The sequence below is a fragment of the Lonchura striata genome, chromosome 31 (assembly GCF_050655825.1).
Source record: "Lonchura striata isolate lonStrDom1 chromosome 31, ASM5065582v1, whole genome shotgun sequence".
NCBI classification, from domain to species: domain Eukaryota; kingdom Metazoa; phylum Chordata; class Aves; order Passeriformes; family Estrildidae; genus Lonchura; species Lonchura striata.
In genome coordinates this window covers 11,304,283-11,328,299 of record NC_140733.1, presented here as the reverse complement: position 1 = coordinate 11,328,299, position 24,017 = coordinate 11,304,283, and positions in this window count along the sequence as shown.

Below are 24,017 nucleotides of genomic sequence, written 5' to 3'. Positions count from 1 at the left end.
CTGGGAAAGAAAACTCAGCAGTCCAGGTTCCTGATGTCAGTTTGTAGGGCTCCCTTGGGTCTATCAGGGCAGCACAAGTTTGAGGTGGGGACATCTTCGGTGTGGGGTCCATCCTTCGATATAAGGATTTTTTGCAGTGAGGCCCCAGCCCAGGGCCAGGGGCCCCTGGGCACATCCTTTTTCCATTTTCCCTGGGAAAGAAAACTCAGCAGTCCAGGTTCCTGATGTCAGTTTGTAGGGCTCCCTTGGGTCTATCAGGGCAGCACAAGTTTGAGGTGGGGACAACTTCGGTGTGGGGTCCATCCTTCGATATAAGGATTTTTTGCAGTCAGGGCCAGGGGCCCCTGGGCACATCCTTTTTCCATTTTCCCTGGGAAAGAAAACTCAGCAGTCCAGGTTCCTGATGTCAGTTTGTAGGGCTCCCTTGGGTCTATCAGGGCAGCACAAGTTTGAGGTGGGGACAACTTCGGTGTGGGGTCCATCCTTCGATATAAGGATTTTTTGCAGTCAGGGCCAGGGGCCCCTGGGCACATCCTTTTTCCATTTTCCCTGGGAAAGAAAACTCAGCAGTCCAGGTTCCTGATGTCAGTTTGTAGGGCTCCCTTGGGTCTATCTGGGCAGCACAAGTTTGAGGTGGGGACAACTTCGGTGTGGGCTCCATCCTTCGATATAAGGATTTTTTGCAGTCAGGGCCAGGGGCCCAGGGCCAGGGGCCCCTGGGCACATCCTTTTTCCATTTTCCCTGGGAAAGAAAACTCAGCAGTCCAGGTTCCTGATGTCAGTTTGTAGGGCTCCCTTGGGTCTATCAGGGCAGCACAAGTTTGAGGTGGGGACAACTTCGGTGTGGGGTCCATCCTTGGATATAAGGATTTTTTGCAGTGAGGCCCCTGCCCAGGGCCAGGGGCCCCTGGGCACATCCTTTTTCCATTTTCCCTGGGAAAGAAAACTCAGCAGTCCACGTTCCTGATGTCAGTTTGTAGGGCTCCCTTGGGTCTATCAGGGCAGCACAAGTTTGAGGTGGGGACATCTTCGGTGTGGGGTCCATCCTTCGATATAAGGATTCTTTGCAGTGAGGCCCCAGCCCAGGTCCAGGGGCCCCTGGGCACATCCTTTTTCCATTTTCCCTGGGAAAGAAAACTCAGCAGTCCAGGTACCTGATGTCACTTTGTAGGGCTCCCTTGGGTCTATCAGGGCAGCACAAGTTTGAGGTGGGGACAAATTCAGTGTGGGCTCCATCCTTCGATATAAGGATTTTTTGCAGTCAGGGCCAGGGGCCCCTGGGCACATCCTTTTTCCATTTTCCCTGGGAAAGAAAACTCAGCAGTCCAGGTTCCTGATGTCAGTTTGTAGGGCTCCCTTGGGTCTATCAGGGCAGCACAAGTTTGAGTTGGGGACAACTTTGGTGTGGGGTCCATCCTTCGATATAAGGATTCTTTGCAGTGAGGCCCCAGCCCAGGTCAAGGGGCCCCTGGCACATCCTTTTTCCATTTTCCCTGGGAAAGAAAACTCAGCAGTCCAGGTTCCTGATGTCAGTTTGTAGGGCTCCCTTGGGTGTATCAGGGCAGCACAAGTTTGAGGTGGGGACAACTTCGGTGTGGGGTCCATCCTTCGATATAAGGATTTTTTGCAGTCAAGGCCAGGACCCCCTGGGCACATCCTTTTTCCATTTTCCCTGGGAAAGAAAACTCACCAGTCCAGGTTCCTGATGTCAGTTTGTAGGGCTCCCTTGGGTCTATCAGGGCAGCACAAGTTTGAGGTGGGGACAACTTCGGTGTGGGGTCCATCCTTCGATATAAGGAGTTTTTGCAGTCAGGGCAAGGGGCCCAGGGCCAGGGGCCCCTGGCACATCCTTTTTCCATTTTCCCTGGGAAAGAAAACTCAGCAGTCCAGGTTCCTGATGTCAGTTTGTAGGGCTCCCTTGGGTGTATCAGGGCAGCACAAGTTTGAGGTGGGGACAACTTCGGTGTGGGGTCCATCCTTCGATATAAGGATTTTTTGCAGTCAAGGCCAGGACCCCCTGGGCACATCCTTTTTACATTTTCCCTGGGAAAGAAAACTCACCAGTCCAGGTTCCTGATGTCAGTTTGTAGGGCTCCCTTGGGTCTATCAGGGCAGCACAAGTTTGAGGTGGGGACAACTTCGGTGTGGGGTCCATCCTTCGATATAAGGAGTTTTTGCAGTCAGGGCCAGGGGCCCAGGGCCAGGGGCCCCTGGGCACATCCTTTTTCCATTTTCCCTGGGAAAGAAAACTCAGCAGTCCAGGTTCCTGATGTCAGTTTGTAGGGCTCCCTTGGGTCTATCAGGGCAGCACAAGTTTGAGGTGGGGACAACTACGGTTTGGGGTTCATCCTTCGATATATGGAATTTTGCAGTCATGGCCAGGGGCCCCTGGGCACATCCTTTTTCCATTTTCCCTGGGAAAGAAAACTCAGCAGTCCAGGTTCCTGATGTCAGTTTGTAGGGCTCCCTTGGGTGTATCAGGGCAGCACAAGTTTGAGGTGGGGACAACTTCGGTATGGGGTCCATCCTTCGATATAAGGATTTTTTGCAGTCAGGGCCAGGGGCCCCTGGGCACATCCTTTTTCCATTTTCCCTGGGAAAGAAAACTCAGCAGTCCAGGTTCCTGATGTCAGTTTGTAGGGCTCCCTTGGGTCTATCAGGGCAGCACAAGTTTGAGGTGGCAACAACTTCGGTGTGGGGTCCATCCTTCGATATAAGGATTTTTTACAGTCAGGGCCAGGGGCCCAGGGCCAGGGGCCCCTGGGCACATCCTTTTTCCATTTTCCCTGGGAAAGAAAACTCAGCAGTCCAGGTTCCTGATGTCAGTTTGTAGGGCTCCCTTGGGTCTATCAGGGCAGCACAAGTTTGAGGTGGGGACAACTTCGGTGTGGGGTCCATCCTTGGATATAAGGATTTTTTGCAGTGAGGGCCCTGCTCAGGGCCAGGGGCCCCTGGGCACATCCTTTTTCCATTTTCCCTGGGAAAGAAAACTCAGCAGTCCAGGTTCCTGATGTCAGTTTGTAGGGCTCCCTTGGGTCTATCAGGGCAGCACAAGTTTGAGGTGGGGACAACTTCGGTGTGGGGTCCATCCTTCGATATAAGAATTTTTTGCAGTCAGGGCTAGGGGCCCCTGGGCACATCCTTTTTCCATTTTCCCTGGGAAAGAAAACTCAGCAGTCCAGGTTCCTGATGTCAGTTTGTAGGGCTCCCTTGGGTGTATCAGGGCAGCACAAGTTTGAGGTGGGGACAACTTCGGTGTGGGCTCCATCCTTCGATATAAGGATTTTTTGCAGTCAGGGCCGGGGGCCCCTGGGCACATCCTTTTTCCATTTTCCCTGGGAAAGAAAACTCAGCAGTCCAGGTTCCTGATGTCAGTTTGTAGGGCTCCCTTGGGTCTATCAGGGCAGCACAAGTTTGAGGTGGGGACATCTTCGGTGTGGGGTCCATCCTTCGATATAAGGATTTTTTGCAGTGAGGCCCCAGCCCAGGGCCAGGGGCCCCTGGGCACATCCTTTTTCCATTTTCCCTGGGAAAGAAAACTCAGCAGTCCAGGTTCCTGATGTCAGTTTGTAGGGCTCCCTTGGGTCTATCAGGGCAGCACAAGTTTGAGGTGGGGACAACTTCGGTGTGGGGTCCATCCTTCGATATAAGGATTTTTTGCAGTCAGGGCCAGGGGCCCCTGGGCACATCCTTTTTCCATTTTCCCTGGGAAAGAAAACTCAGCAGTCCAGGTTCCTGATGTCAGTTTGTAGGGCTCCCTTGGGTCTATCAGGGCAGCACAAGTTTGAGGTGGGGACATCTTCGGTGTGGGGTCCATCCTTCGATATAAGGATTCTTTGCAGTGAGGCCCCAGCCCAGGTCCAGGGGCCCCTGGGCACATCCTTTTTCCATTTTCCCTGGGAAAGAAAACTCAGCAGTCCAGGTTCCTGATGTCACTTTGTAGGGCTCCCTTGGGTCTATCAGGGCAGCACAAGTTTGAGGTGGGGACAAATTCAGTGTGGGCTCCATCCTTCGATATAAGGATTTTTTGCAGTCAGGGCCAAGGGCCCCTGGGCACATCCTTTTTCCATTTTCCCTGGGAAAGAAAACTCAGCAGTCCAGGTTCCTGATGTCAGTTTGTAGGGCTCCCTTGGGTGTATCAGGGCAGCACAAGTTTGAGGTGGGGACAACTTCGGTGTGGGCTCCATCCTTCGATATAAGGATTTTTTGCAGTCAGGGCCGGGGGCCCCTGGGCACATCCTTTTTCCATTTTCCCTGGGAAAGAAAACTCAGCAGTCCAGGTTCCTGATGTCAGTTTGTAGGGCTCCCTTGGGTCTATCAGGGCAGCACAAGTTTGAGGTGGGGACATCTTCGGTGTGGGGTCCATCCTTCGATATAAGGATTTTTTGCAGTGAGGCCCCAGCCCAGGGCCAGGGGCCCCTGGGCACATCCTTTTTCCATTTTCCCTGGGAAAGAAAACTCAGCAGTCCAGGTTCCTGATGTCAGTTTGTAGGGCTCCCTTGGGTCTATCAGGGCAGCACAAGTTTGAGGTGGGGACAACTTCGGTGTGGGGTCCATCCTTCGATATAAGGATTTTTTGCAGTCAGGGCCAGGGGCCCCTGGGCACATCCTTTTTCCATTTTCCCTGGGAAAGAAAACTCAGCAGTCCAGGTTCCTGATGTCAGTTTGTAGGGCTCCCTTGGGTCTATCAGGGCAGCACAAGTTTGAGGTGGGGACATCTTCGGTGTGGGGTCCATCCTTCGATATAAGGATTCTTTGCAGTGAGGCCCCAGCCCAGGTCCAGGGGCCCCTGGGCACATCCTTTTTCCATTTTCCCTGGGAAAGAAAACTCAGCAGTCCAGGTTCCTGATGTCACTTTGTAGGGCTCCCTTGGGTCTATCAGGGCAGCACAAGTTTGAGGTGGGGACAAATTCAGTGTGGGCTCCATCCTTCGATATAAGGATTTTTTGCAGTCAGGGCCAAGGGCCCCTGGGCACATCCTTTTTCCATTTTCCCTGGGAAAGAAAACTCAGCAGTCCAGGTTCCTGATGTCAGTTTGTAGGGCTCCCTTGGGTCTATCAGGGCAGCACAAGTTTGAGGTGGGGACAACTTCGGTGTGGGGTCCATCCTTCGATATAAGGATTCTTTGCAGTGAGGCCCCAGCCCAGGTCCAGGGGCCCCTGGCACATCCTTTTTCCATTTTCCCTGGGAAAGAAAACTCAGCAGTCCACGTTCCTGATGTCAGTTTGTAGGGCTCCCTTGGGTGTATCAGGGCAGCACAAGTTTGAGGTGGGGACAACTTCGGTGTGGGGTCCATCCTTCGATATAAGGATTTTTTGCAGTCAGGGCCAGGGGCCCCTGGGCACATCCTTTTTCCATTTTCCCTGGGAAAGAAAACTCAGCAGTCCAGGTTCCTGATGTCAGTTTGTAGGGCTCCCTTGGGTCTATCAGGGCAGCACAAGTTTGAGGTGGGGACAACTTCGGTGTGGGGTCCATCCTTCGATATAAGGATTTTTTGCAGTCAGGGCCAGGGGCCACTGGGCACAACCTTTGGCCATTTTCCCTGGGAAAGAAAACTCAGCAGTCCAGGTTCCTGATGTCAGTTTGTAGGGCTCCCTTGGGTCTATCAGGGCAGCACAAGTTTGAGGTGGGGACAACTTCGGTGTGGGCTCCATCCTTCGATATAAGGAGTTTTTGCAGTCAGGGCCAGGGGCCCAGGGCCAGGGGCCCCTGGGCACATCCTTTTTCCATTTTCCCTGGGAAAGAAAACTCAGCAGTCCAGGTTCCTGATGTCAGTTTGTAGGGCTCCCTTGGGTCTATCAGGGCAGCACAAGTTTGAGGTGGGGACAACTTCGGTGTGGGGTCCATCCTTCGATATAACGATTTTTTGCAGTCAGGGCCAGGGGCCCCTGGGCACATCCTTTTTCCATTTTCCCTGGGAAAGAAAACTCACCAGTCCAGGTTCCTGATGTCAGTTTGTAGGGCTCCCTTGGGTGTATCAGGGCAGCACAAGTTTGAGGTGGGGACAACTTCGGTGTGGGGTCCATCCTTCGATATAAGGATTCTTTGCAGTGAGGCACCAGCCCAGGGCCAGGGGCCCCTGGGCACATTCTTTTTCCATTTTCCCTGGGAAAGAAAACTCAGCAGTCCAGGTTCCTGATGTCAGTTTGTAGGGCTCCCATGGGTGTATCAGGGCAGCACAAGTTTGAGGTGGGGACAACTTCGGTGTGGGGTCCATCCTTCGATATAAGGATTTTTTGCAGTCAGGGCCAGGGGCCCCTGGGCACATCCTTTTTCCATTTTCCCTGGGAAAGAAAACTCAGCAGTCCAGGTTCCTGATGTCAGTTTGTAGGGCTCCCTTGGGTCTATCAGGGCAGCACAAGTTTGAGGTGGCAACAACTTCGGTGTGGGGTCCATCCTTCGATATAAGGATTTTTTGCAGTCAGGGCCAGGGGCCCCTGGGCACATCCTTTTTCCATTTTCCCTGGGAAAGAAAACTCAGCAGTCCAGGTTCCTGATGTCAGTTTGTAGGGCTCCCTTGGGTCTATCAGGGCAGCACAAGTTTGAGGTGGGGACAATTTCGGTGTGGGCTCCATCCTTCGATATAAGGATTTTTTGCAGTCAGGGCCAGGGGCCCCTGGGCACAACCTTTGGCCATTTTCCCTGGGAAAGAAAACTCAGCAGTCCAGGTTCCTGATGTCAGTTTGTAGGGCTCCCTTGGGTCTATCAGGGCAGCACAAGTTTGAGGTGGGGACAACTTCGGTGTGGGCTCCATCCTTCGATATAAGGAGTTTTTGCAGTCAGGGCCAGGGGCCCAGGGCCAGGGGCCCCTGGGCACATCCTTTTTCCATTTTCCCTGGGAAAGAAAACTCAGCAGTCCAGGTTCCTGATGTCAGTTTGTAGGGCTCCCTTGGGTCTATCAGGGCAGCACAAGTTTGAGGTGGGGACAACTTCGGTGTGGGGTCCATCCTTCGATATAAGGATTTTTTGCAGTCAGGGCCAGGGGCCCCTGAGCACATCCTTTTTCCATTTTCCCTGGGAAAGAAAACTCAGCAGTCCAGGTTCCTGATGTCAGTTTGTAGGGCTCCCTTGGGTCTATCAGGGCAGCACAAGTTTGAGGTGGGGACAACTTCGGTGTGGGGTCCATCCTTCGATATAAGGATTCTTTGCAGTGAGGCACCAGCCCAGGGCCAGGGGCCCCTGGGCACATCCTTTTTCCATTTTCCCTGGGAAAGAAAACTCAGCAGTCCAGGTTCCTGATGTCAGTTTGTAGGGCTCCCTTGGGTCTATCTGGGCAGCACAAGTTTGAGGTGGGGACAACTTCGGTGTGGGGTCCATCCTTCGATATAAGGATTTTTTGCAGTCAGAGCCGGGGGCCCCTGGGCACATCCTTTTTCCATTTTCCCTGGGAAAGAAAACTCAGCAGTCCAGGTTCCTGATGTCAGTTTGTAGGGCTCCCTTGGGTCTATCAGGGCAGCACAAGTTTGAGGTGGGGACAACTTCGGTGTGGGGTCCATCCTTGGATATAAGGATTTTTTGCAGTGAGGACCCTGCCCAGGGCCAGGGGCCCCTGGGCACATCCTTTTTCCATTTTCCCTGGGAAAGAAAACTCAGCAGTCCAGGTTCCTGATGTCAGTTTGTAGGGCTCCCTTGGGTGTATCAGGGCAGCACAAGTTTGAGGTGGGGACAACTTCGGTGTGGGGTCCATCCTTCGATATAAGGATTTTTTGCAGTCAGGGCCAGGGGCCCCTGGGCACATCCTTTTTCCATTTTCCCTGGGAAAGAAAACTCAGCAGTCCAGGTTCCTGATGTCAGTTTGTAGGGCTCCCTTGGGTCTATCAGGGCAGCACAAGTTTGAGGTGGGGACAACTTCGGTGTGGGGTCCATCCTTCGATATAAGGATTTTTTGCAGTCAGGGCCAGGGGCCCCAGGGCACAACCTTTAGCCATTGTCCCTGGGAAAGAAAACTCAGCAGTCCAGGTTCCTGATGTCAGTTTGTAGGGCTCCCTTGGGTCTATCAGGGCAGCACAAGTTTGAGGTGGGGACAACTTCGGTGTGGGCTCCATCCTTCGATATAAGGAGTTTTTGCAGTCAGGGCCAGGGGCCCAGGGCCAGGGGCCCCTGGGCACATCCTTTTTCCATTTTCCGTGGGAAAGAAAACTCAGCAGTCCAGGTTCCTGATGTCAGTTTGTAGGGCTCCCTTGGGTCTATCAGGGCAGCACAAGTTTGAGGTGGGGACAACTTCGGTGTGGGGTCCATCCTTCGATATAACGATTTTTTGCAGTCAGGGCCAGGGGCCCCTGGGCACATCCTTTTTCCATTTTCCCTGGGAAAGAAAACTCACCAGTCCAGGTTCCTGATGTCAGTTTGTAGGGCTCCCTTGGGTGTATCAGGGCAGCACAAGTTTGAGGTGGGGACAACTTCGGTGTGGGGTCCATCCTTCGATATAAGGATTCTTTGCAGTGAGGCATCAGCCCAGGGCCAGGGGCCCCTGGGCACATTCTTTTTCCATTTTCCCTGGGAAAGAAAACTCAGCAGTCCAGGTTCCTGATGTCAGTTTGTAGGGCTCCCATGGGTCTATCAGGGCAGCACAAGTTTGAGGTGGGGACAACTTCGGTGTGGGGTCCATCCTTCGATATAAGGATTTTTTGCAGTCAGGGCCAGGGGCCCCTGGGCACATCCTTTTTCCATTTTCCCTGGGAAAGAAAACTCAGCAGTCCAGGTTCCTGATGTCAGTTTGTAGGGCTCCCTTGGGTCTATCAGGGCAGCACAAGTTTGAGGTGGCAACAACTTCGGTGTGGGGTCCATCCTTCGATATAAGGATTTTTTGCAGTCAGGGCCAGGGGCCCCTGGGCACATCCTTTTTCCATTTTCCCTGGGAAAGAAAACTCAGCAGTCCAGGTTCCTGATGTCAGTTTGTAGGGCTCCCTTGGGTCTATCAGGGCAGCACAAGTTTGAGGTGGGGACAACTTCGGTGTGGGGTCCATCCTTCGATATAAGGATTTTTTGCAGTCAGGGCCAGGGGCCCCTGGGCACAACCTTTGGCCATTTTCCCTGGGAAAGAAAACTCAGCAGTCCAGGTTCCTGATGTCAGTTTGTAGGGCTCCCTTGGGTCTATCAGGGCAGCACAAGTTTGAGGTGGGGACAACTTCGGTGTGGGCTCCATCCTTCGATATAAGGAGTTTTTGCAGTCAGGGCCAGGGGCCCAGGGCCAGGGGCCCCTGGGCACATCCTTTTTCCATTTTCCCTGGGAAAGAAAACTCAGCAGTCCAGGTTCCTGATGTCAGTTTGTAGGGCTCCCTTGGGTCTATCAGGGCAGCACAAGTTTGAGGTGGGGACAACTTCGGTGTGGGGTCCATCCTTCGATATAAGGATTTTTTGCAGTCAGGGCCAGGGGCCCCTGAGCACATCCTTTTTCCATTTTCCCTGGGAAAGAAAACTCAGCAGTCCAGGTTCCTGATGTCAGTTTGTAGGGCTCCCTTGGGTCTATCAGGGCAGCACAAGTTTGAGGTGGGGACAACTTCGGTGTGGGGTCCATCCTTCGATATAAGGATTCTTTGCAGTGAGGCACCAGCCCAGGGCCAGGGGCCCCTGGGCACATCCTTTTTCCATTTTCCCTGGGAAAGAAAACTCAGCAGTCCAGGTTCCTGATGTCAGTTTGTAGGGCTCCCTTGGGTCTATCAGGGCAGCACAAGTTTGAGGTGGGGACAACTTCGGTGTGGGGTCCATCCTTCGATATAAGGATTTTTTGCAGTCAGAGCCGGGGGCCCCTGGGCACATCCTTTTTCCATTTTCCCTGGGAAAGAAAACTCAGCAGTCCAGGTTCCTGATGTCAGTTTGTAGGGCTCCCTTGGGTCTATCAGGGCAGCACAAGTTTGAGGTGGGGACAACTTCGGTGTGGGGTCCATCCTTGGATATAAGGATTTTTTGCAGTGAGGTCCCTGCTCAGGGCCAGGGGCCCCTGGGCACATCCTTTTTCCATTTTCCCTGGGAAAGAAAACTCAGCAGTCCAGGTTCCTGATGTCAGTTTGTAGGGCTCCCTTGGGTCTATCAGGGCAGCACAAGTTTGAGGTGGGGACAACTTCGGTGTGGGGTCCATCCTTGGATATAAGGATTTTTTGCAGTGAGGTCCCTGCTCAGGGCCAGGGGCCCCTGGGCACATCCTTTTTCCATTTTCCCTGGGAAAGAAAACTCAGCAGTCCAGGTTCCTGATGTCAGTTTGTAGGGCTCCCTTGGGTCTATCAGGGCAGCACAAGTTTGAGGTGGGGACAACTTCGGTGTGGGGTCCATCCTTCGATATAAGGATTTTTTGCAGTCAGGGCCAGGGGCCCCTGGGCACATCCTTTTTCCATTTTCCCTGGGAAAGAAAACTCAGCAGTCCAGGTTCCTGATGTCAGTTTGTAGGGCTCCCTTGGGTCTATCAGGGCAGCACAAGTTTGAGGTGGGGACAACTTCGGTGTGGGGTCCATCCTTCGATATAAGGATTTTTTGCAGTCAGGGCCAGGGGCCCCTGGGCACATCCTTTTTCCATTTTCCCTGGGAAAGAAAACTCAGCAGTCCAGGTTCCTGATGTCAGTTTGTAGGGCTCCCTTGGGTCTATCTGGGCAGCACAAGTTTGAGGTGGGGACAACTTCGGTGTGGGGTCCATCCTTCGATATAAGGATTTTTTGCAGTCAGGGCCAGGGGCCCAGGGCCTGGGGCCCCTGGGCACATCCTTTTTCCATTTTCCCTGGGAAAGAAAACTCAGCAGTCCAGGTTCCTGATGTCAGTTTGTAGGGCTCCCTTGGGTCTATCAGGGCAGCACAAGTTTGAGGTGGGGACAACTTCGGTGTGGGGTCCATCCTTGGATATAAGGATTTTTTGCAGTGAGGCCCCTGCCCAGGGCCAGGGGCCCCTGGGCACATCCTTTTTCCATTTTCCCTGGGAAAGAAAACTCAGCAGTCCACGTTCCTGATGTCAGTTTGTAGGGCTCCCTTGGGTCTATCAGGGCAGCACAAGTTTGAGGTGGGGACATCTTCGGTGTGGGGTCCATCCTTCGATATAAGGATTCTTTGCAGTGAGGCCCCAGCCCAGGGCCAGGGGCCCCTGGGCACATCCTTTTTCCATTTTCCCTGGGAAAGAAAACTCAGCAGTCCAGGTTCCTGATGTCAGTTTGTAGGGCTCCCTTGGGTCTATCAGGGCAGCACAAGTTTGAGGTGGGGACAACTTCGGTGTGGGCTCCATCCTTCGATATAAGGAGTTTTTGCAGTCAGGGCCAGGGGCCCAGGGCCAGGGGCCCCTGGGCACATCCTTTTTCCATTTTCCCTGGGAAAGAAAACTCAGCAGTCCAGGTTCCTGATGTCAGTTTGTAGGGCTCCCTTGGGTCTATCAGGGCAGCACAAGTTTGAGGTGGGGACAACTTCGGTGTGGGGTCCATCCTTCGATATAAGGATTTTTTGCAGTCAGGGCCAGGGGCCCCTGGGCACATCCTTTTTCCATTTTCCCTGGGAAAGAAAACTCAGCAGTCCAGGTTCCTGATGTCAGTTTGTAGGGCTCCCTTGGGTCTATCAGGGCAGCACAAGTTTGAGGTGGGGACAACTTCGGTGTGGGGTCCATCCTTCGATATATGGATTCTTTGCAGTCAGAACCAGGGGCCCCTGGGCACATCCTTTTTCCATTTTCCCTGGGAAAGAAAACTCAGCAGTCCAGGTTCCTGATGTCAGTTTGTAGGGCTCCCTTGGTTCTATCAGGGCAGCACAAGTTTGAGGTGGGGACAACTTCGGTGTGGGGTCCATCCTTCGATATAAGGATTTTTTGCAGTCAGGGCCAGGGGCCCCTGGGCACATCCTTTTTCCATTTTCCCTGGGAAATAAAACTCAGCAGTCCAGGTTCCTGATGTCAGCTTGTAGGGCTCCCTTGGGTCTATCAGGGCAGCACAAGTTTGAGGTGGGGACAACTTCGGTGTGGGGTTCATCCTTCGATATAAGGATTCTTTGCAGTGAGGCCCCAGCCCAGGTCCAGGGGCCCCTGGGCACATCCTTTTTCCATTTTCCCTGGGAAAGAAAACTCAGCAGTCCAGGTTCCTGATGTCAGTTTGTAGGGCTCCCTTGGGTCTATCAGGGCAGCACAAGTTTGAGGTGGGGACATCTTCGGTGTGGGGTCCATCCTTCGATATAAGGATTTTTTGCAGTGAGGCCCCAGCCCAGGGCCAGGGGCCCCTGGGCACATCCTTTTTCCATTTTCCCTGGGAAAGAAAACTCAGCAGTCCAGGTTCCTGATGTCAGTTTGTAGGGCTCCCTTGGGTCTATCAGGGCAGCACAAGTTTGAGGTGGGGACAACTTCGGTGTGGGGTCCATCCTTCGATATAAGGATTTTTTGCAGTCAGGGCCAGGGGCCCCTGGGCACATCCTTTTTCCATTTTCCCTGGGAAAGAAAACTCAGCAGTCCAGGTTCCTGATGTCAGTTTGTAGGGCTCCCTTGGGTCTATCAGGGCAGCACAAGTTTGAGGTGGGGACAACTTCGGTGTGGGGTCCATCCTTCGATATAAGGATTTTTTGCAGTCAGGGCCAGGGGCCCCTGGGCACATCCTTTTTCCATTTTCCCTGGGAAAGAAAACTCAGCAGTCCAGGTTCCTGATGTCAGTTTGTAGGGCTCCCTTGGGTCTATCTGGGCAGCACAAGTTTGAGGTGGGGACAACTTCGGTGTGGGCTCCATCCTTCGATATAAGGATTTTTTGCAGTCAGGGCCAGGGGCCCAGGGCCAGGGGCCCCTGGGCACATCCTTTTTCCATTTTCCCTGGGAAAGAAAACTCAGCAGTCCAGGTTCCTGATGTCAGTTTGTAGGGCTCCCTTGGGTCTATCAGGGCAGCACAAGTTTGAGGTGGGGACAACTTCGGTGTGGGGTCCATCCTTGGATATAAGGATTTTTTGCAGTGAGGCCCCTGCCCAGGGCCAGGGGCCCCTGGGCACATCCTTTTTCCATTTTCCCTGGGAAAGAAAACTCAGCAGTCCACGTTCCTGATGTCAGTTTGTAGGGCTCCCTTGGGTCTATCAGGGCAGCACAAGTTTGAGGTGGGGACATCTTCGGTGTGGGGTCCATCCTTCGATATAAGGATTCTTTGCAGTGAGGCCCCAGCCCAGGTCCAGGGGCCCCTGGGCACATCCTTTTTCCATTTTCCCTGGGAAAGAAAACTCAGCAGTCCAGGTACCTGATGTCACTTTGTAGGGCTCCCTTGGGTCTATCAGGGCAGCACAAGTTTGAGGTGGGGACAAATTCAGTGTGGGCTCCATCCTTCGATATAAGGATTTTTTGCAGTCAGGTCCAGGGGCCCCTGGGCACATCCTTTTTCCATTTTCCCTGGGAAAGAAAACTCAGCAGTCCAGGTTCCTGATGTCAGTTTGTAGGGCTCCCTTGGGTCTATCAGGGCAGCACAAGTTTGAGTTGGGGACAACTTTGGTGTGGGGTCCATCCTTCGATATAAGGATTCTTTGCAGTGAGGCCCCAGCCCAGGTCAAGGGGCCCCTGGCACATCCTTTTTCCATTTTCCCTGGGAAAGAAAACTCAGCAGTCCAGGTTCCTGATGTCAGTTTGTAGGGCTCCCTTGGGTGTATCAGGGCAGCACAAGTTTGAGGTGGGGACAACTTCGGTGTGGGGTCCATCCTTCGATATAAGGATTTTTTGCAGTCAGGGCCAGGGGCCCCTGGGCACAACCTTTGGCCATTTTCCCTGGGAAAGAAAACTCAGCAGTCCAGGTTCCTGATGTCAGTTTGTAGGGCTCCCTTGGGTCTATCAGGGCAGCACAAGTTTGAGGTGGGGACAACTTCGGTGTGGGGTCCATCCTTCGATATAAGGATTCTTTGCAGTGAGGCCCCAGCCCAGGTCAAGGGGCCCCTGGCACATCCTTTTTCCATTTTCCCTGGGAAAGAAAACTCAGCAGTCCAGGTTCCTGATGTCAGTTTGTAGGGCTCCCTTGGGTGTATCAGGGCAGCACAAGTTTGAGGTGGGGACAACTTCGGTGTGGGGTCCATCCTTCGATATAAGGATTTTTTGCAGTCAGGGCCAGGGGCCCCTGGGCACAACCTTTGGCCATTTTCCCTGGGAAAGAAAACTCAGCAGTCCAGGTTCCTGATGTCAGTTTGTAGGGCTCCCTTGGGTCTATCAGGGCAGCACAAGTTTGAGGTGGGGACAACTTCGGTGTGGGGTCCATCCTTCGATATAAGGATTTTTTGCAGTCAGGGCCAGGGGCCCCTGGGCACATCCTTTTTCCATTTTCCCTGGGAAAGAAAACTCAGCAGTCCAGGTTCCTGATGTCAGTTTGTAGGGCTCCCTTGGGTCTATCTGGGCAGCACAAGTTTGAGGTGGGGACAACTTCGGTGTGGGGTCCATCCTTCGATATAAGGATTTTTTGCAGTCAGGGCCAGGGGCCCAGGGCCTGGGGCCCCTGGGCACATCCTTTTTCCATTTTCCCTGGGAAAGAAAACTCAGCAGTCCAGGTTCCTGATGTCAGTTTGTAGGGCTCCCTTGGGTCTATCAGGGCAGCACAAGTTTGAGGTGGGGACAACTTCGGTGTGGGGTCCATCCTTGGATATAAGGATTTTTTGCAGTGAGGCCCCTGCCCAGGGCCAGGGGCCCCTGGGCACATCCTTTTTCCATTTTCCCTGGGAAAGAAAACTCAGCAGTCCACGTTCCTGATGTCAGTTTGTAGGGCTCCCTTGGGTCTATCAGGGCAGCACAAGTTTGAGGTGGGGACATCTTCGGTGTGGGGTCCATCCTTCGATATAAGGATTCTTTGCAGTGAGGCCCCAGCCCAGGGCCAGGGGCCCCTGGGCACATCCTTTTTCCATTTTCCCTGGGAAAGAAAACTCAGCAGTCCAGGTTCCTGATGTCAGTTTGTAGGGCTCCCTTGGGTCTATCAGGGCAGCACAAGTTTGAGGTGGGGACAACTTCGGTGTGGGCTCCATCCTTCGATATAAGGAGTTTTTGCAGTCAGGGCCAGGGGCCCAGGGCCAGGGGCCCCTGGGCACATCCTTTTTCCATTTTCCCTGGGAAAGAAAACTCAGCAGTCCAGGTTCCTGATGTCAGTTTGTAGGGCTCCCTTGGGTCTATCAGGGCAGCACAAGTTTGAGGTGGGGACAACTTCGGTGTGGGGTCCATCCTTCGATATAAGGATTTTTTGCAGTCAGGGCCAGGGGCCCCTGGGCACATCCTTTTTCCATTTTCCCTGGGAAAGAAAACTCAGCAGTCCAGGTTCCTGATGTCAGTTTGTAGGGCTCCCTTGGGTCTATCAGGGCAGCACAAGTTTGAGGTGGGGACAACTTCGGTGTGGGGTCCATCCTTCGATATATGGATTCTTTGCAGTCAGAACCAGGGGCCCCTGGGCACATCCTTTTTCCATTTTCCCTGGGAAAGAAAACTCAGCAGTCCAGGTTCCTGATGTCAGTTTGTAGGGCTCCCTTGGTTCTATCAGGGCAGCACAAGTTTGAGGTGGGGACAACTTCGGTGTGGGGTCCATCCTTCGATATAAGGATTTTTTGCAGTCAGGGCCAGGGGCCCCTGGGCACATCCTTTTTCCATTTTCCCTGGGAAATAAAACTCAGCAGTCCAGGTTCCTGATGTCAGCTTGTAGGGCTCCCTTGGGTCTATCAGGGCAGCACAAGTTTGAGGTGGGGACAACTTCGGTGTGGGGTTCATCCTTCGATATAAGGATTCTTTGCAGTAAGGCCCCAGCCCAGGTCCAGGGGCCCCTGGGCACATCCTTTTTCCATTTTCCCTGGGAAAGAAAACTCAGCAGTCCAGGTTCCTGATGTCAGTTTGTAGGGCTCCCTTGGGTCTATCAGGGCAGCACAAGTTTGAGGTGGGGACATCTTCGGTGTGGGGTCCATCCTTCGATATAAGGATTTTTTGCAGTGAGGCCCCAGCCCAGGGCCAGGGGCCCCTGGGCACATCCTTTTTCCATTTTCCCTGGGAAAGAAAACTCAGCAGTCCAGGTTCCTGATGTCAGTTTGTAGGGCTCCCTTGGGTCTATCAGGGCAGCACAAGTTTGAGGTGGGGACAACTTCGGTGTGGGGTCCATCCTTCGATATAAGGATTTTTTGCAGTCAGGGCCAGGGGCCCCTGGGCACATCCTTTTTCCATTTTCCCTGGGAAAGAAAACTCAGCAGTCCAGGTTCCTGATGTCAGTTTGTAGGGCTCCCTTGGGTCTATCAGGGCAGCACAAGTTTGAGGTGGGGACAACTTCGGTGTGGGGTCCATCCTTCGATATAAGGATTTTTTGCAGTCAGGGCCAGGGGCCCCTGGGCACATCCTTTTTCCATTTTCCCTGGGAAAGAAAACTCAGCAGTCCAGGTTCCTGATGTCAGTTTGTAGGGCTCCCTTGGGTCTATCTGGGCAGCACAAGTTTGAGGTGGGGACAACTTCGGTGTGGGCTCCATCCTTCGATATAAGGATTTTTTGCAGTCAGGGCCAGGGGCCCAGGGCCAGGGGCCCCTGGGCACATCCTTTTTCCATTTTCCCTGGGAAAGAAAACTCAGCAGTCCAGGTTCCTGATGTCAGTTTGTAGGGCTCCCTTGGGTCTATCAGGGCAGCACAAGTTTGAGGTGGGGACAACTTCGGTGTGGGGTCCATCCTTGGATATAAGGATTTTTTGCAGTGAGGCCCCTGCCCAGGGCCAGGGGCCCCTGGGCACATCCTTTTTCCATTTTCCCTGGGAAAGAAAACTCAGCAGTCCACGTTCCTGATGTCAGTTTGTAGGGCTCCCTTGGGTCTATCAGGGCAGCACAAGTTTGAGGTGGGGACATCTTCGGTGTGGGGTCCATCCTTCGATATAAGGATTCTTTGCAGTGAGGCCCCAGCCCAGGTCCAGGGGCCCCTGGGCACATCCTTTTTCCATTTTCCCTGGGAAAGAAAACTCAGCAGTCCAGGTACCTGATGTCACTTTGTAGGGCTCCCTTGGGTCTATCAGGGCAGCACAAGTTTGAGGTGGGGACAAATTCAGTGTGGGCTCCATCCTTCGATATAAGGATTTTTTGCAGTCAGGTCCAGGGGCCCCTGGGCACATCCTTTTTCCATTTTCCCTGGGAAAGAAAACTCAGCAGTCCAGGTTCCTGATGTCAGTTTGTAGGGCTCCCTTGGGTCTATCAGGGCAGCACAAGTTTGAGTTGGGGACAACTTTGGTGTGGGGTCCATCCTTCGATATAAGGATTCTTTGCAGTGAGGCCCCAGCCCAGGTCAAGGGGCCCCTGGCACATCCTTTTTCCATTTTCCCTGGGAAAGAAAACTCAGCAGTCCAGGTTCCTGATGTCAGTTTGTAGGGCTCCCTTGGGTGTATCAGGGCAGCACAAGTTTGAGGTGGGGACAACTTCGGTGTGGGGTCCATCCTTCGATATAAGGATTTTTTGCAGTCAGGGCCAGGGGCCCCTGGGCACAACCTTTGGCCATTTTCCCTGGGAAAGAAAACTCAGCAGTCCAGGTTCCTGATGTCAGTTTGTAGGGCTCCCTTGGGTTTTTCAGGGCAGCACAAGTTTGAGGTGGGGACAACTTCGGTGTGGGCTCCATCCTTCGATATAAGGATTTTTTTCAGTCAGGGCCAGGGGCCCAGGGCCAGGGGCCCCTGGGCACATCCTTTTTCCATTTTCCCTGGGAAAGAAAACTCAGCAGTCCAGGTTCCTGATGTCAGTTTGTAGGGCTCCCTTGGGTCTATCAGGGCAGCACAAGTTTGAGGTGGGGACAACTTCGGTGTGGGGTCCATCCTTCGATATAAGGATTTTTTGCAGTCAGAGCCGGGGGCCCCTGGGCACATCCTTTTTCCATTTTCCCTGGGAAAGAAAACTCAGCAGTCCAGGTTCCTGATGTCAGTTTGTAGGGCTCCCTTGGGTCTATCAGGGCAGCACAAGTTTGAGGTGGGGACAACTTCGGTGTGGGGTCCATCCTTGGATATAAGGATTCTTTGCAGTGAGGTCCCTGCTCAGGGCCAGGGGCCCCTGGGCACATCCTTTTTCCATTTTCCCTGGGAAAGAAAACTCAGCAGTCCAGGTTCCTGATGTCAGTTTGTAGGGCTCCCTTGGGTCTATCAGGGCAGCACAAGTTTGAGGTGGGGACAACTTAGGTGTGGGGTCCATCCTTCGATATAAGAATTTTTTGCAGACAGGGCCAGGGGCCCCTGGGCACATCCTTTTTCCATTTTCCCTGGGAAAGAAAACTCAGCAGTCCAGGTTCCTGATGTCAGTTTGTAGGGCTCCCTTGGGTCTATCAGGGCAGCACAAGTTTGAGGTGGGGACAACTTCGGTGTGGGGTCCATCCTTCGATATAAGGATTTTTTGCAGTCAGGGCCAGGGCCCCCTGGGCACATCCTTTTTCCATTTTCCCTGGGAAAGAAAACTCAGCAGTCCAGGTTCCTGATGTCAGTTTGTAGGGCTCCCTTGGGTCTATCAGGGCAGCACAAGTTTGAGGTGGGGACAACTTCGGTGTGGGGTCCATCCTTCGATATAAGGATTTTTTGCAGTCAGGGCCAGGGGCCCCTGGGCACATCCTTTTTCCATTTTCCCTGGGAAAGAAAACTCAGCAGTCCAGGTTCCTGATGTCAGTTTGTAGGGCTCCCTTGGGTCTATCAGGGCAGCACAAGTTTGAGGTGGGGACAACTTCGGTGTGGGGTCCATCCTTGGATATAAGGATTTTTTGCAGTGAGGCCCCTGCCCAGGGCCAGGGGCCCCTGGGCACATCCTTTTTCCATTTTCCCTGGGAAAGAAAACTCAGCAGTCCACGTTCCTGATGTCAGTTTGTAGGGCTCCCTTGGGTCTATCAGGGCAGCACAAGTTTGAGGTGGGGACATCTTCGGTGTGGGGTCCATCCTTCGATATAAGGATTCTTTGCAGTGAGGCCCCAGCCCAGGTCCAGGGGCCCCTGGGCACATCCTTTTTCCATTTTCCCTGGGAAAGAAAACTCAGCAGTCCAGGTTCCTGATGTCAGTTTGTAGGGCTCCCTTGGGTCTATCAGGGCAGCACAAGTTTGAGGTGGGGACAAATTCAGTGTGGGCTCCATCCTTCGATATAAGGATTTTTTGCAGTCAGGGCCAAGGGCCCCTGGGCACATCCTTTTTCCATTTTCCCTGGGAAAGAAAACTCAGCAGTCCAGGTTCCTGATGTCAGTTTGTAGGGCTCCCTTGGGTCTATCCGGGCAGCACAAGTTTGAGGTGGGGACAACTTCGGTGTGGGGTCCATCCTTCGATATAAGGATTTTTTGCAGTCAGGGCCAGGGGCCCCTGGGCACAACCTTTGGCCATTTTCCCTGGGAAAGAAAACTCAGCAGTCCAGGTTCCTGATGTCAGTTTGTAGGGCTCCCTTGGGTCTATCAGGGCAGCACAAGTTTGAGGTGGGGACAACTTCGGTGTGGGCTCCATCCTTCGATATAAGGAGTTTTTGCAGTCAGGGCCAGGGGCCCCTGGGCACAACCTTTGGCCATTTTCCCTGGGAAAGAAAACTCAACAGTCCAGGTTCCTGATGTCAGTTTGTAGGGCTCCCTTGGGTCTATCAGGGCAGCACAAGTTTGAGGTGGGGACAACTTCGGTGTGGGCTCCATCCTTCGATATAAGGAGTTTTTGCAGTCAGGGCCAGGGGCCCAGGGCCAGGGGCCCCTGGGCACATCCTTTTTCCATTTTCCCTGGGAAAGAAAACTCAGCAGTCCAGGTTCCTGATGTCAGTTTGTAGGGCTCCCTTGGGTCTATCAGGGCAGCACAAGTTTGAGGTGGCAACAACTTCGGTGTGGGGTCCATCCTTCGATATAAGGATTTTTTGCAGTCAGGGCCAGGGGCCCCTGGGCACATCCTTTTTCCATTTTCCCTGGGAAAGAAAACTCAGCAGTCCAGGTTCCTGATGTCAGTTTGTAGGGCTCCCTTGGGTCTATCAGGGCAGCACAAGTTTGAGGTGGGGACAACTTCGGTGTGGGGTCCATCCTTCGATATATGGATTCTTTGCAGTCAGAACCAGGGGCCCCTGGGCACATCCTTTTTCCATTTTCCCTGGGAAAGAAAACTCAGCAGTCCAGGTTCCTGATGTCAGTTTGTAGGGCTCCCTTGGGTCTATCAGGGCAGCACAAGTTTGAGATGGGGACAACTTCGGTGTGGGGTCCATCCTTCGATATAAGGATTTTTTGCAGTCAGGGCCAGGGGTCCCTGGGCACATCCTTTTTCCATTTTCCCTGGGAAAGAAAACTCAGCAGTCCAGGTTCCTGATGTCAGTTTGTAGGGCTCCCTTGAGTCTATCAGGGCAGCACAAGTTTGAGGTGGGGACAACTTCGGTGTGGGGTCCATCCTTCGATATAAGGATTCTTTGCAGTGAGGCCCCAGCCCAGGGCCAGGGGCCCCTGGGCACAACCTTTTTCCATTTTCCCTGGGAAAGAAAACTCAGCAGTCCAGGTTCCTGATGTCAGTTTGTAGTGCTCCCTTGGGTCTATCAGGGCAGCACAAGTTTGAGGTGGGGAACACTTTGGTGTGGGGTCCATCCTTCGATATAAGGATTCTTTGCAGTCAGGGCCAGGGGCCCCTGGGCACATCCTTTTTCCATTTTCCCTGGGAAAGAAAACTCAGCAGTCCAGGTTCCTGATGTCAGTTTGTAGGGCTCCCTTGGGTCTATCAGGGCAGCACAAGTTTGAGGTGGGGACAACTTTGGTGTGGGGTCCATCCTTCGATATAAGGATTTTTTGCAGTCAGGGCCAGGGGCCCCTGGGCACATCCTTTTTCCATTTTCCCTGGGAAAGAAAACTCAGCAGTCCAGGTTCCTGATGTCAGTTTGTAGGGCTCCCTTGGGTCTATCAGGGCAGCACAAGTTTGAGGTGGGGACAACTTCGGTGTGGGGTCCATCCTTCGATATAAGGATTTTTTGCAGTCAGGGCCAGGGGCCCCTGGGCACATCCTTTTTCCATTTTCCCTGGGAAAGAAAACTCAGCAGTCCAGGTTCCTGATGTCAGTTTGTAGGGCTCCCTTGGGTCTATCAGGGCAGCACAAGTTTGAGGTGGGGACAACTTCGGTGTGGGGTCCATCCTTCGATATAAGGATTTTTTGTAGTGAGGCCCCAGCCCAGGTCCAGGGGCCCCTGGGCACATCCTTTTTCCATTTTCCCTGGGAAAGAAAACTCAGCAGTCCAGGTTCCTGATGTCAGTTTGTAGGGCTCCCTTGGGTGTATCAGGGCAGCACAAGTTTGAGGTGGGGACAACTTCGGTGTGGGGTCCATCCTTCGATATAAGGATTTTTTGCAGTCAGGGCCAGGGGCCCCTGGGCACATCCTTTTTCCATTTTCCCTGGGAAAGAAAACTCAGCAGTCCAGGTTCCTGATGTCAGTTTGTAGGGCTCCCTTGGGTCTATCAGGGCAGCACAAGTTTGAGGTGGGGACAACTTCGGTGTGGGGTCCATCCTTCGATATAAGGATTTTTTGCAGTGTGGGCCCAGCCCATGGCCAGGGGCCCCTGGGCACATCCTTTTTCCATTTTCCCTGGGAAAGAAAACTCAGCAGTCCAGGTTCCTGATGTCAGTTTGTAGGGTTCCCTTGGGTCTATCAGGGCAGCACAATTTTGAGGTGGGGACAACTTTAATGTGGGGTCCATCCTTCGATATAAGGATTTTTTGCAGTCAGGGCCAGGGGCCCCTGGGCACGTCCTTTTTCCATTTTCCCTGGGAAAGAAAACTCAGCAGTCCAGGTTCCTGATGTCAGTTTGTAGGGCTCCCTTGGGTCTATCAGGGCAGCACAAGTTTGAGGTGGGGACAACTTCGGTGTGGGGTCCATCCTTTGATATAAGGATTTTTTGCAGTCAGGGTATGGGGCCCAGGGCCAGGGGCCCCATGGCACATCCATTTTCCATTTTCCCTGGGAAAGAAAACTCAGCAGTCCAGGTTCCTGATGTCAGTTTGTAGGGCTCCCTTGGGTCTATCAGGGCAGCACAAGTTTGAGGTGGGGAACACTTTGGTGTGGGTTCCATCCTTCGATATAAGGATTCTTTGCAGTCAGGGCCAGGGGCCCCTGGGCACATCCTTTTTCCATTTTCCCTGGGAAAGAAAACACAGCAGTCCAGGTTCCTGATGTCAGTTTGTAGGGCTCCCTTGGGTCTATCAGGGCAGCACAAGTTTGAGGTGGGGACAACTTCGGTGTGGGGTCCATCCTTCGATATAAGGATTTTTTGCAGTCAGGGCCAGGGGCCCCTGGGCACATCCTTTTTCCATTTTCCCTGGGAAAGAAAACTCAGCAGTCCAGGTTCCTGATGTCAGTTTGTAGGGCTCCCTTGGGTCTATCAGGGCAGCACAAGTTTGAGGTGGGGACAACTTCGGTGTGGGGTCCGTCCTTCGATATAAGGATTTTTTGCAGTCAGGGTCAGGGGCCCCTGGCCATAACCGTTTTCCATTTTCCCTGGGAAAGAAAACTTAGCAGTCCAGGTTCCTGATGTCAGTTTGTAGGGCTCCCTTGGGTCTATCAGGGCAGCACAAGTTTGAGGTGGAGACAACTTCGGTGTGGGCTCCATCCTTCGATATAAGGATTTTTTGCAGTCAGGGCTAGGGGTCCCTGGACACATCCTTTTTCCATTTTCCCTGGGAAAGAAAACTCAGCAGTCCAGGTTCCTGATGTCAGTTTGTAGGGCTCCCTTGGGTCTATCATGGCAGCCCAAGTTTGAGGTGGGGACAACTTCGGTGTGGGGTCCATCCTTCGATATAAGGATTTTTTGCAGTGAGGCCCCAGCCCAGGGCCAGGGGCCCCTGGGCACAACCTTTTTCCATTTTCCCTGGGAAAGAAAACTCAGCAGTCCAGGTTCCTGATGTCAGTTTGTAGTGCTCCCTTGGGTCTATCAGGGCAGCACAAGTTTGAGGTGGGGAACACTTTGGTGTGGGGTCCATCCTTCGATATAAGGATTCTTTGCAGTCAGGGCCAGGGGCCCCTGGGCACATCCTTTTTCCATTTTCCCTGGGAAAGAAAACACAGCAGTCCAGGTTCCTGATGTCAGTTTGTAGGGCTCCCTTGGGTCTATCAGGGCAGCAAAAGTTTGAGGTGGGGACAACTTCGGTGTGGGCTCCATCCTTCGATATAAGGATTCTTTGCAGTGAGGCCGCAGCCCAGGGCCAGGGGCCCCTGGGCACATCCTTTTTCCATTTTCCCTGGGAAAGAAAACTCAGCAGTCCAGGTTCCTGATGTCAGTTTGTAGGGCTCCCTTGGGTCTATCATGGCAGCCCAAGTTTGAGGTGGGGACAACTTCGGTGTGGGGTCCATCCTTCGATATAAGGATTTTTTGCACTCAGGGTATGGGGCCCAGGGCTAGGGGCCCCTGGGCACATCCTTTTTCCATTTTCCCTGGGAAAGAAAACTCGGCAGTCCAGGTTCCTGATGTCAGTTTGTAGGGTTCCCTTGGGTGTATCAGGGCAGCACAAGTTTGAGGTGGGGACAACTTTGATGTGGGGCCCATCCTTCGATATAAGGATTTTTTGCAGTCAGGGCCAGGGGCCCCTGGGCACATCCTTTTTCCATTTTCCCTGGGAAAGAAAACTCAGCAGTCCAGGTTCCTGATGTCAGTTTGTAGGGCTCCCTTGGGTCTATCAGGGCAGTACGAGTTTGAGGTGGGGACAACTTCGGTGTGGGCTCCATCCTTCGATATAAGGATTTTTTGCAGTCAGGGCCAGGGACCCCTGGGCACATCCTTTTTCCATTTTCCCTGGGAAAGAAAACTCAGCAGTCCAGGTTCCTGATGTCAGTTTGTAGGGCTCCCTTGGGTCTATCAGGGCAGCACAAGTTTGAGGTGGGGACAACTTCGGTGTGGGGTCCATCCTTCGATATAAGGATTTTTTACAGTCAGGGCCAGGGGCCCCTGGGCACATCCTTTTTCCATTTCCCCTGGGAAAGAAAACTCAGCAGTCCAGGTTCGTGATGTCAGTTTGTAGGGCTCCCTTGGGTCTATCAGGGCAGCACAAGTTTGAGGTGGGGACAACTTCGGTGTGGGGTCCATCCTTCGATATAAGGATTTTTTGCAGTCAGGGCCAGGGGCCCCTGGGCACATCCTTTTTCCATTTTCCCTGGGAAAGAAAACTCAGCAGT